The sequence below is a fragment of the Felis catus genome, chromosome B4, assembly GCF_018350175.1.
Source record: "Felis catus isolate Fca126 chromosome B4, F.catus_Fca126_mat1.0, whole genome shotgun sequence".
Taxonomy (NCBI): Eukaryota; Metazoa; Chordata; class Mammalia; order Carnivora; family Felidae; genus Felis; species Felis catus.
Window position 1 is genome coordinate 30,865,068 of NC_058374.1, and position 13,633 is coordinate 30,878,700.

At 39.3% G+C, this 13,633-nt stretch overlaps 1 long non-coding RNA gene across 2 annotated transcripts in view; it reads left to right on the forward strand.

The window, feature by feature from the left end:
- Window positions 1-13,633, forward strand: part of LOC109501400 — a 60,405-nt gene that overhangs the window by 16,948 nt on the left and 29,824 nt on the right. For both annotated transcript variants that reach the window (XR_006600430.1, XR_006600431.1), the window contains exon 2: window positions 5,628-5,921. This is a non-coding gene — a long non-coding RNA (uncharacterized LOC109501400). The remainder of the gene's footprint in view (window positions 1-5,627; window positions 5,922-13,633) is intronic.

A 13,633-nucleotide genomic window follows, 5' to 3' on the forward strand; every position in this document is an offset into this window, starting at 1 on the left:
AAATTCTGCCAATATTTGCTTTGTGTGCTTTGATCTTTGTTATTGGACAAAGTAGAATTGTTATATCTTACTCTTTAATTGAATTTTTAATCAGCATCTCTAGTAAAATGTCTTATGCTTTCTTTTTATATTGATATAGGTACATTAATTTTCTTTTGGTTAGTAACTGTTTGTGCTTTTATTGATATAATTTTTTTCAACCTTTCTAATGCCCTTATATTTAAAGTGGTGTATTGTGAAGAGTTTATAGTTGTCTTTCTTACCCTGTCTGATAATCTTTACTTTTTTTTTATTTTTATTTTTTAAAAAAATTTTTTAACATTTATTTATTTTTGAGACAGAGAGAGAGAGAGAGCATGAACAGGGGAGGGTCAGAGGAAGAGGGAGACATAGAATCTGAAACAGGCTCCAGGCTCTGAGCTGTCAGCACAGAGCCCGACGCGGGGCTTGAACTGACGGACCGCGAGATCATGACCTGAGCCGAAGTCGTACGCCCAACCAACTGAGCCACCCGGGCACCTCTGATAATCTTTACTTTAATATAATTACTGACATAAGTGGATTTAAGTTTATTATCTTGTTTATTTTGTGTGTGTGTGTTATGTCACTCTTGACTGATGCCAAGCATTCTGTTCCTTCCAATTTTTAAGGTGTTGAATGTCAATACTTACTATACACTTGACAGCAGTCACAATAATTGAAATGTCTATTATTCAATCAGGTATGTAAAGCAAGGAGAATCTTTGGGTAAGGGACAAGGCTATAGCAAAAGTGATCTTTGAAGACTGCCTGAGGAGAAGAGAGAGAGCACACATGGGATTTTTGAATAATGTTAGGGGAAGTCTAATTTTCAGGCAGCCTATTCCAGCCTGTTCAAATGGGCATGGCTAGGTGCTATGCTTGCACCTTATTAAGATATGGCAGAAATGGATGCAAGTTGCATTTCTTGGTCCCCTCCCCCACCCTGTTAAATTCAGGTGGCCATGTAACAGTTTTCACATTTACTCAAACCAGTGTTCAATGCCTTGATTAAGTGATTTTATTTAATAGTCTAAGTATGATTTTTCTGAGAGTGACCCAATTATGTTTCCTTATAATTGGTACCTTCTGTTTTTTCTATTCTATTTATCACTCCTTTCTTTTATTCATTTAGATTAACTAAATATATTTTAATGCTTTTTCCTTTATTAATTATTTAGTTTTATATTATTATAAACTTACATATGCAGCCTTAACTTATTAAAGTTCACCTTCCCCAAAATTCAAGAACTTTATAGCAATGTATCTGTAATTTACTTCCCTATCATTTATGTAGTATAATTTGCTTTTATATGTCATTAACCCAGAGATATTATTTGTAATTTTGCTATAAACCATTGATATTTTATATGTACCCCTATATTCACATTTTTAGTGCTCTTAATCTTTTTTCAGTTCTGTACTTCCATCTGGAATGATTTTTCTTTGACTAGAAGAACTTTCTTTAATATATCTTATAGTTCCAATTGTCTAGAGAAAAAAATTCTCATGCTTTTTTTTGTCTGAAAATGTCTTTGTATTTGTCTTGAATTTGATTTCTATTTCACTGCCATTTTCTCATAGAATTTTACTTTTAGTTTTTACTTAAGCACTTTAAAGGTGTCATTCCATTGTCTTCTGGCTTTCATGATTCCCATTGGAATGTCAGCCATAAATTTTATTGTTTCTCATTTGAATGTGATGTCTTTTTTCTCAGGCTACTCTAAAGATTTTTTCTTTGTTTTTGGTTTTTAGAAGTTTGACCTATGATGTGCCTAAGGGTGGTTTCTTTATATGTATTCTACTTAGGACCCATTAAGTTTTTTGAGTCTTCTGGTTTGTGTCTTCAATCATTTTGAAAACCTCAGCAATTATCACTTCAAATATTTCTTTCAATCTGCTCACTCTTTATCCCCTCCTGGAATTCTACCCACACTCATGAAAAAACTTTTTACTGAACCCTACATTTCTCTTATGCTTTCTCTATTTGCTCCATCCATTCTCCCTACCTCCACCCTACTGAACTCTGTGCTTCCCTTTACTTTTTATGGATTCATCTTTGAGTTCATTAATCTTGTCTTTGTTGTTTCTTGTCTTAATTTAAACCCATCCAAGAAGATCTTAAATTTGAATGCTGCATTTTATATTTCTAGGCCATCCATTTGATTCTTTTTTTATGAATTACAATCTTCTGTTGAAATTCTTTTTTAATAAAAAAATTTGTTGATGTTTATTCATTTTCAAAAGCAAGAGAGAGAGCACGAGTGGGAGAGGGGCAAAGAGAAAGGGAGACAGAATTCAAAGCAGACTCCAGGCTCTGAGCTGTCAGCACAGAGCCCGATGCAGGGCTTGAACTCAGGAACTGTGAGATCATGACCTGAGCCAAAGTCAGGCACTCAACTGACTGAGCCACCCATGTGTCCCCAGATGTCATCTTTAACCAGGAAGTATATCCTCTTGTTTTCCTGTTAGATAGATAAGGTAATGAGGTAATCACCTTGTCACAGTCATAGATTAAGCTCACACAGGGCTGCTTACTAGTCTTAGCATGACTAACTTCATCTTTTAACCAACATTCTTTTAGAGAAGGAGAGGTGAGTGGCCCTTCTGAGGTTTTTATTAAGAGCCTGGCAAATTTCTGCCTCTTCAGCCCTGGAATACTGCAGGGAATTCAATTCTTTACTTCAAAAGTTGTAGACTTAGCTCTTTTGTCTCTTCCTTCTCCAATACCCTAATTTCCCTCCAACTCTCCCTAACAACTCTGAAATCTAGTACACTGGTAAATATTTGAGGAGGAAATAACCCACTTCCCTCTAGCAGAAATTTCTCCCTTTGTTTTGATCATGAATATGCAGTTTGGGCAGGGATTGGTAGAGTTGCCTCATCTCTGCTTCATGGAACATCAAGTGAGGGTGCTCCAACTGGGTTTGGAAGGACCCAGTTCCATGATGGCCCACTCATATGTCTAACAAGTTTCTGCTGTCAACTGAGACTTACCTGGGGCTATTGACAGATTTCTCTCTTTCATGGATCTGTTTGGATATTCTCACAGCATGGCATCTGGATTCTAAGAGGCAGGAAATGGAGCTGCAAATTTCTTAATGCCTGGCTTAGAATTTATCATAACATCACTTCCATACCATTTTATTCATAAAAGCAGGCAGATAGCTTGCCCAGACTCAAAAGTAGGGGACAGCAATCCCAACTGTCAATTGTAGAAATGTCTAAGAAATTGTGACCATCTTTAGTTTATCATATTCATGCCTTCCTATAACTTGATACATATCTTGTGGTATTTGGATGTAAAAAGGTCACACTTTTGGATCTCCTAAGTTTCTAATATGGTATTTATGAGAACCTCGGTAGGTTTTCTTTCCTTTATTAGAGTGCCTCTGAGTGAGTGATTTTAAATGTAACCCTCAGTGTCGAACCCAAGACTGACAATATTCCTAGAAATGAAATTACTAGGGATCATATTCACCTCTGAGTGGCTTTACCTTGGCTATAATTCAAGTCCATCTTTGCTGCATCCATATCTCTTCAAAATTAAAGAAACAGAGATAATGATCAGAGTGAGAAACAATAGCCAGAGGGCTAGGAAGAAGCCCAGAAGAGTGCAATGCACAGAAACTAAGGCTGAGTGTTGAATAGGTGATAGTGGTCTACCATGTCACAGAGAGGATGGTAAGATAAAGAATGAAAGCTTGCACTGGATATAGAGACAGGAAGATGAGCTGCAAGAAGCGTTTTGATGTGAGGATGGGTATAGCAGCCTGAAGGTCATGGATTAAGGAATGAATAGGTGATTGATTAAGTGAAAACAATGTGAGTGGACAACTCTTTCAATGGATCTTGTTGTGAAGATAAAGAGACAGATGATAGGAAGAAAAGGATGAGATTGAGTGACAGTTAAATTTTGAGTTCAATATAGGATAAGCTTGAATCTGTTCTAATGTTAGTAAAAAGATGCCAATAAAAAGTGGCTAAAGTATAGGGGTCAAAAGGGATAATTGATGAATAACAAAGTCTCCTGAGAAGCAATGAGAGATTTGATGCAGAGCAGAGGTAGAGAAATTAGCCCTAGGCTAGGATTAACATTATGAGAGTGATAAAGAAGTGGGTAAATTCTCTTCTTCTATTCAATCAAGAAGCAAAAAGTAAAAAGTATATGCCCATACAGCTAAGTTTTAGGTAGGGTAGCAAAGAATGAAGGGAATTTCTGTAAAATGGATTCCATTTTATGAGCTTAGTTCCCTGTGAAAAGTATAAGAAGGTATTCCAGGGTAGAATATTTGAGGATAGATGAGGTTTGAAATAACCACTGTGGGGAATAAGACAGAGAGAGATAGAAAGATTACTGGGCAGCTTTAAGTTTAATTGAGGTCATAAATCATCATCACGAATCTGAGAGGTTTGTGATATAAGGAAACATAGAAGTTAAACTGTTAAGTTGATTTCAAGTTGGAGTTTTATGGGGCATTTGTAACGGAAGAACAATAGATCAAGGAAACTGAGAATTTTGGCAAGAGAGTCATTGAAACAATGGTCCAAAAAAATCTAGGTTTGAAGGATATAACATTGAGATAAAGTGGTTGAATGGAATAAATTAGAGCAATTATAGATGCTTGGGTGAGGTCAAAGACCCAGGGTAGTGAAAGTAAAGATTTAGGGCAGCCAGAGAGTAAGATGTAGGAAGTTAAGTTTTCAGAGGTGTTAGGGCTCTGAGTGATGGCAGAATGCATACAGCAATCACCTGAAGTGAAGGGGTGGTAAAAAGCTATTGATTCTAAAGGACTCAGAGCTTCAAGGTTTGGTTGCTACAGTAGCTGTACAAATGAAATCATATAAAATGCTGACAGAATTAGAGCGTTGATGAAGACCTGGTGATGAAGTTTTGGGGGAACGGTGAGGTTCGTGAGGTCCAGAGCCAATGACCAAGAAAGAATTCTTAAAGACATCTTTGGTGCAAAAAGGTGATTTTATTAAAGCATGGGGACAGGACCCCTGGGCGGCACTGGCGTTGTGGGGGGTGACTGTTTTATGGAGTCAGGGGACATAAAGTCAAGAGGGAGTTTCCAAAGAGACTTTCACATGCTAAAGATGACTTACTGGAAGCTTAGCTATTGTCAAGTTAAGGTTGTTTTTCCCTCTGGCAAAGTATTAACATTAAGACAGTATGGGGGGAGGGGGGCGCTGGGTGGCTCAGTTATGCCTCAGACTTGGGCTCAGGTGATCTCATGGTTTGTGAGTTCAAGTCCCATACCAGGCTCTGTGCTGACAGCTCAGAGCCTGAAGCCTACTTCAGATTCTTTGTCTACCTCTCGCTCTCTCTTTCTGCCCTCCCCCCACCCCCCAATCACACTCTGTGTCTCCCTCTCTCTCTCAAAAATAAATAAACATTAAAAAAGGAAAAAAAAAAGATAGTAGGGACTTCCTGGACTTTAGGCTATGATGGGATTGCCTTTTTCTGGTAAACTGGTGGAGACTTTTATCAGTTTAACTTTTTTTTGTGTGCTTTCCTGTTTTGGGGTAGCCTGGAGTGTCCAAGGAATATCATACATGTCCCACCTGGGGAGGGAGGGTGTACTAACTTGTGCTTTTCCCCTCAGCTTGCCTCCTACTCCCTCATCACTGGGACAAGATCCCCAAGTATATGATTGAGACCCTGTCTGGGGAGTGGATAACTTCAACTGCAGAAAGAACAGATGGAAACTGGCATAGATGAGGCATGCACTTACTTTCACGGAGCAGGAGAGAGGACCAGCATGGTGCTGGACATGGCATTGGGTCTCCAGAAGGATGAGGACTCCATCTTCCAAGACCATGGTCCATGGAATGAGGGCCAATGAGCACCATCCTTTTAAGGGGGCCACAGGCAACAGGAATCCTTATGGATAAACCAGGTATTTTTGTCACAAAGAGAAGTTCTTCCTGATACTGCTGTCTGCTCTCTGCTATCATGGGGAATAGATGGGCATTTGCTGAGACAATAAGCTCTTTCCAGATATGTGCTTGTGACAGCTCACCTGACCAAGGGGAAGAATGACCACATCAATCCCTCTCCAAGCCCCTTCCCCCTTCAGAAGATTGTAAGGAGCTCCCCAGATCTTAGAGCCTGGAGATTGTTCATTCAGACAGGGCTGCATTCAGGGGAGTGGTATCCTTGCCTGGACAACCAACAGCTTCTCCCATGTACTGTTCTCATTCTTTGCTAAAGCATCATGACATTAATTGTGATGGGCTAATGCAGAACAAAGACTTCATACATAGATGGACATTCACATCATGAAAGACCATTGACTCACTGTCATTGTCAGTGTCAAAAAATTAATTTTTATCCTGAAACAGAAAAATGAGGCAAATACTGAGTCACCCCATGTTCTGCTAATAGCTTCAATGGGGCAAACTGACCAGAGCATGTTAGCAGTGGTTGTGACCAGTTCATATGCAGGTGATGTGGTTTCTGCAAAAACGGAGTGAACCTCTCTTGAAATTAACATGTGCATTTGAATGCCATGCATTTTATAGGTTTGTTTCTACTTTATTTGCATGTTTTTTCTTTTCTTTTTTTGAAGCTATAAGTATATTAGTGTTTGTACATAGTTAAGTAACACTATAATTCAATACTAGCATATCTACACATTATTCTATTTTGAAAAAGAGTGATACAAAGAAAGCCAAATGACACAGAAGTCTCAGCTGAAGTTCAATGACAGTGATTGTACTAGGCCAAGCTTTGCAGTTCCTCTACATTTGCTTACAAGGCTTGAAGATGAGATCATAGGTCTTTAGACTCTTTGCTCCAAAATGCCTGGGAAAGAAGAGCTCAGTTTTGCAAACATTGTCTGCGTTGCTTTAGCTTACTAAAGAAGTGGGTGGGGGAAGGAGGGAAGAGATACTTCCATTTATGTCTAGGGGTACCCTAGGGAACATGTGTATGGAATTACACTGTCTCTTACAAGCACTTTCAGTTTGCTATGCCTGCAATTCAAGGATTGCAGAATGCAAGATACCCTATACTATCAAGATGGCCTCAACTCAAAGTGCTTGGAAATGCCACTTGTAATCTTAAAACAAAACCCACCTTCCCTCTTCAAGAACAGTCAGCAGTTTAATTATGCTAAGTACTTTTCACCCCAGGAGGCTTAAGGTCGCTGTATTAAGCAACAGAACAGCATTCTTTTGAGGCTTAAGGCTATACATTTAGAAAGCTGATAAGTGTCTCACATCAGAAAGCCTCAAGTCTTTTAGGTAATTTCCAAGGATTGCATTTTACAAACTCACCTTCCAATTCAAGCCAAGAGATGCCAGAACACCCTAGCTTTTTATAAGCGATCCTTGGCCTTGCAAAGTTTTCCTAGATAAATATGGATGGAGACTTTTAAAACCAACAAAGACAAACATTTGGTTGCACATGTAAATGCAATTATTCAAGCTGTAAATTAAATTCAATTACGGACAGAGAGTAGTATCTTAAGCCTTATGCTAATTATACTTGTGAGTTTCAACTCATTAAACTCGGATAATGCTCAGAAAGAAGGAATCTGGCGGCAGCAAGTCATGCATTCCCCCCAGCCTGTCCCCTCTGTGGCTTTCATCACTGTAGTTGGGCATGTTGGCAAAACCAATCCACATCCAAAGAGTCTAAGAAAAAGTAGAGACATCCAGGGTGTGACAATGGACGGTGTAGCCAAGAATAGACAGCTAATGTGCACCCTACAAAGCTATTGAAAAAATGTTGCTTTGGGGGCACAAAAAAGCAGATGAGGGCTTCCAAGGAAAATGCTAGCACTGGGAGGTGATGAATCTTTCCTCACATCTGACCATCCCCGCCCCCAGGGCAAGAGTCCAAAGCCAGACAGATTCCATTCCTCCTCTCCTTGGAGGGGGCAATTCAACTCTTAGCTGGGCTCTCCTCAGGAAACAGCGCTGACTCAGCCACAGTGGGAAGTGTGTTCAGCCCTCCTGTTTGGTAACTGGGACCTTGTCACCCCTTCAACGTTTCTCCTCTTTTTTGCTGTTTACTCTCACCCCAACTTTGACCCCTTGGTGACCGAGATATCTGATAAGAGCATTCACAGGAAGAGGATGACAGTATGCTAACCCAGCCAGGAATGTTTGCATTTTTTAAAAGCCTCATGGGGAGCACAACTTCAGCACAGAGAACAAATTGCTGATGTTGAAATTTCAAGTATTAATCAAGGAGATGTGTGGAGAGAGGAAGCCTTTCCTACAACCTTCAAATCACATTCAGTGGGTCATTCCTGACAACAGGCCAGCCCTGATCACAGGGATTGGATTGTTCAAGTGATGTTGATGGAGTGGCTTCTGAAAACCAGGCATTCTACTAGGTTCCTGCTCTGGAGACGATCTTATAAGAGAAAGACGGGCATGTAAGTCTTGAAGAGAAGACATGGCTGAGAATCCAAATTCACTTTTATCCAATGGATGTTGTCATATCCTTATATGTCTGAGAAAAATCTCAGAGATTCTTCATGGTGTTTTGAAGACTTGGCACTGTGTCACCGTATCTGTTATGTATTGCCACATAACAAACCACCCCAAAACATAGCTTAAAACAACAACGACTTATCTGGCTCATTATTCTACTAAGCAGTTCTTTTACGGGCCCCAGTGGTCTCTGCTGGGTTTGCTCATGTGTCTGTGCTCACTTGGTAAGCTGGCAGGAAGCTGGCTAGTACCAATGGTCTTCCTCACATGGTCGACAGTTGGCTGGATATTGACTGGGGCAACAGGGTGACTGGGCCGCGTGCCTCTCATCATCCATCAGGCTAGCTTGGGCTCTTTAGCATGGCAGGAGCAGGGTTCCAAGAATAGCTAGAGGGCAAGCCCAATGTGGGGGAAAAAAAAAAAACTCTTTTCAAATTTCTGCTTGTGTCAGATTTGTTGCTGTCCCATTGGCTCCAGTAAATTACACAGCCCGGCCTGACTCGTGGTCAGAGGGGTCTAGTCAAAGATCCAGATACTTGTGCATTTCTGCTCCTTAAACTGACATAATGCTCAGAAGGAAGGAATCTGGCAGCAGCAATAGGGACCATTACTGGAAAATCAACCCAAAGTACATATTATATATATAAGGTTTTAAGCAAAGAAATAAAAACTAAAACTTCTGCCTTTTAAAGCAGGGTTTTACAGACATTTGAATTCTAGGGACTAACAGTATTTAAAAACAAATAGGAAGATGGGAGTGAAACATAAGATTGTTGAGATTTTTAATTCTGCTGGCTAGAAATACTAAATAACCACCTACCATCCCCATTATTTTGATAAAAGAAAGGACATTTCAATACCAAAGTAGGAGCAAGACATAATTTTAGAATACACTAGTTCTCTAAATAGAATAAATTAGGTTTTATGAAAAGCTATCTACATTGCCTTCATTTTTCTCATTTCACTGAAGATCAATGGAAACCTCAATTAGAATGGCTCTCGTTAGGTGACTGACATGTGGGAGCCACTGGGCTAGAGAAAGATAATAGGCAGGCAGGGTCTACTGATGAGTCGTCATTAAGAGTGTACAAAGTGTGCAGGCTAGCCCTGCCTCATGTGCCATCAGGGGTGTGACAAGGGTAAGACAGCAATTTTCCTCAAAACGCTGCAGTCCAGCCTGCAAGTAAAGAATTACTTGTATTAACATAAATGGTCAAAAATTTGGAAACAAATTCTTAGTGCAGGAAAGAATTATAAAAATAGCAGATGAGGCCAGACTATGACTGTGGTGCCAGCCATAACAGAGAAGGCAAGAGAGAAGAACCATCATGCTAATTCATTTAATGCTAAATTCCTTAATCCCAATTCAAATGAAGCCTTCCTCCAATCACCTGGAAGACTATTTTCTGAGGTATCTCCAGTATTCTAACTTGTCAGTTTAGATTGCAGATCTCCAGGGCAGAAATATGTCTACTTCTAAACCGGAAAGAGCAGTGGCCTGGGTTGCACTGCTGTCCTCCAAACAAGTGTCATTTTTGCATATTTGGATTTGCTGATCACGTTGAAATGGAGAATGAGGAAATAGAGCTTCCAAATTCATTGCTTTTCAAGATTCTTCAAATCTTTCTGCAGAAGTGATGCCAGTTGAGATGGCACATGCATGCAAGAAACTTACCATTCATCCTCTTTTTAAGATCCGTAGATATTTTTTCTAGAGATCCCAAGAGTAGGTGAGCCCAGAGTGGTTTTGCCTAAATTGGGGAGGTATTTTCCTAATTTCTTGTTTGCATTTCTGCTACTCAGCACAGCAGATTTGGGGTAGGGGAGGGCTCTTCCTTGAACATCAGCCCACCAGAAGCTGAAGAGCAACCACTGCTAAATTTTGGCCACTGAATTGTTACTCAGTGTCATCCTGAGTGGCATCCTGAGATGTCTTCTGTAGGAAACCACCTTTTGGGAGAAATCTAATTTTAGAAGGACTATAATGCAAAAACATTCAGTGCATAATAAAACTTCAGATCCCATTATTTTCTTCCTTTCCATAAATATCATTTTTTTTCAAACCTTGTCTCTTAATCCAAACAAGGCACAACAGCTAACCTCCTTTACTATATCTAAACAAATGGATCTTTGCTACTCAGAATGCTTTTGATTGTAGCACCATGGATTTGTGAGTTTAGAAAGATCTAGCAAGTTTCAAAGCATGTCTCCTTCATTCTCATCGCTGACAGAAAAAATATGTCCATTTAAGCTGTGATGATCTAGTCAAGTTCACCACTTTTTAGACTAGAAAACTCAGATTCTAACATCTAATGTGAAAATTAGAATCCAGGTCTTTGGAATATCAACACATTATTCTTTGAAATTTCCTCTTGATACTAGGCTCTGCCTGAGGAAGAAGTCCTGGCAGAAATTAAATGATGTATTTCCACTTATTCTGAAAGCCTCAGAAAACTCTCAGAACCAGAGCCATATTCCTCCTCCATAAACTATGCATCTTGTTCACCTCTCCTAGTCCATTCACCCAGAAGCAACTTGTCTCCACAATCACGAATGAACAAAACCTGACTCCTGGCAGCACTATTTCAATTCATAAACTCAGGATTTTATGAGGAAGAGTCATGAATTTAAACAACACGTTACCTCAGTAATTTGCAAACCTAATTAAAGGGATTACCTTTTCAAAGTACTGTGCTCTGAGTTGCCCAGTATGTCTGTCACTCTTATGAGTCATGTGGCCCACCTGTCTAGCTCTGTTAAACCACCACCATATACCATTTTCAGATAAGCAGAGAATACTCACTGCTAGAGGCTTGCATTAAACATCAAAAGATCATTTAGTCCCTGTTAGCTTTTAGCAGGAATACCATAGACACTAACAGATGGCCTTTGTTACTCTTCAGAGTGACTAACTTTCTGTAGAGATCACCATGATCAGAAGGTATAAAAACAGTCTCTTCTCACGTGATTACCGACCTTCTCCCTCCACTGGTCTCCTATGGTACTCAAATCACACTTCAGTTTTAACACTTAGAAAAGTTTGCCTGAGCATATTTTTTTAGGAGGATATTGGATGAGAATCCAAATTTCTCCTTATATACAGTTTTCATAACGGTGACCAAATAAAATGGTTACTTTCAATTCTGGAATGAGTGTTCAGTTTTCCCACATCTGTCTATAATTATTATATCAAAACTTGGACATGTGGACTTTCCATAGATCAGTGGAACCCAAGGGCTTCATAGGGCATGATGGTGCATTGAAAGAGAGTGATACTGTGAGTTGCTTTTTAACACTTGTAAGAAACATTAACCATTGCTTCCTGTCTCTATCTTGTGTAAGATCTGGCAATGGTTCAAGGGAACTTCAGTTTCCACTTATGGGGATTTGCCTATCAGTTTAAAACCTAGAGTAAAGACTCTCCTTTGAAACAAATCCAAATTCACTGCATTTTGAAATAGAGCAACTTTTACTACATATTTGCCTTTAAAAACACATTTGCTGATCTGTTGGTCACATGGTTCATCTGCAATGGCTTTTGTGGATCTTCTGTATAATTGGCAAAGATCGAGGAAAAAGAATGATTTCTCCCCACTATTAGGTCCCTGCCAGGTTGACAGCTGTCTCCTGTTTCCTTTGACCACTCTTGCTCCCAACATTACCTGCAGCAGATAGGTAAAACAAGGGGTCACAGACATTTCACCTCTTAGTTAAGTGTCCTATTGGCCATTGTAAACAGATACCTCAAATTGTACTGACTCTAGAAGTCCAGAGATAGTTTCTTGGTGTTTTAGGAGATCAGTCAGATGATACAAATTAAGTCACAGCTAGTACAGTCGTGGGTCAGAATGTGACTTGGACATATGTGATGGGGAAAATGTTAAAGAAGGGGAAGCATGGAAGTAAGCCTTCAGTAAAGAAATACAGAATGTGTAAAGGCCTGGGCTGTGTGGTAAATGAAGATGGGATGGATGGAATTGATATGAAGAATTTTCCAAAAAAAAAAAAAAAAAAGGAAAATACAATTAGGTTAAAGGAACAGGGCTTTGGGAGAGGTTCTGTATGTGATCCTATGTTTCTTATGAAACATAGTAGAAAAGTAGAAAAAAAGTGGAAAAAAGAATTTATTGAATAAGTGAAACTAGGCAAACATATTTTTGTCAGCAAAAAAAAAAAAAAAATACATGCCTCAGTCAGCAGGACACTCAGAGTCTCAGGACTAGTAAAGAGGAAGAAACCATAGAGTTTTGACGTCTTTGTAAAGAGGAACTGGAGTGGGGTTTAGTAGGAAATTTGTAGAGCAGGCACAAAATAAATCACCGGGAAGAATGTGAGTAGCGGACCATAAGGATGCACTGAGTCTTTACGCCAGAAAGCATTTTGGCCTGTTACCTATCTAGTGGTCCTTGGGGACATGTTTACCACCACCATAAATAAACCAAGTCTTTGAAGACTCTCATTGACTCAGCTGTCTGCTTGATAGGTCCTCTGAGTGAAGGACAACAAAGCTCATGTCCAGGAAGCTTCCAGAGTTGGCCCAAGTTGATGAAGAACCAGAAGAGGCAGGCTGCTCCCTCACTTACTGTTTTTCATCCCTCTCCCTTCATATAGAGGCTTTGGGGCTTGCATTCCATGAGAGGGCATCAGTAACATGTCTCATCCTTATTTGTTTTTTGTTTTAATTGAAGTATAGTAGATATACAACAATATATTAGTTACAGTTGTACAATACAGTGATTTGACAAGTTTGTACATTGTGAAATGCTTACTACATTAAGTATAGTTACAATTTGTAGAAAGGACAAGTGTTGGTGAGGATGTGGAGAACAGGAAACTCATGCACCGTTGGTGGAAATGTAATTGGTGCAGCCATTACAGAAAAGAGTATGGATGTTCCTCAAAAAGTTAAAAATTAAAAATAGAAATACCATACAATCCAATAATTCCACTCTTAGTATTTACCCAAGGAAAATCAAAACACTAATTCAAAATGTCATATGCACCTCTATGTTTATTGCAGCGTTATTTACAATAGCCAATATATAGAAACAACCTAAATGATGTCCATCAATACATGAATATATAAATGGGATATTACTCAACCTTAAAAGAGAATGTAATCTTGCCATTCATGACAACATGAATGGCCTAGAAGGTATTATGC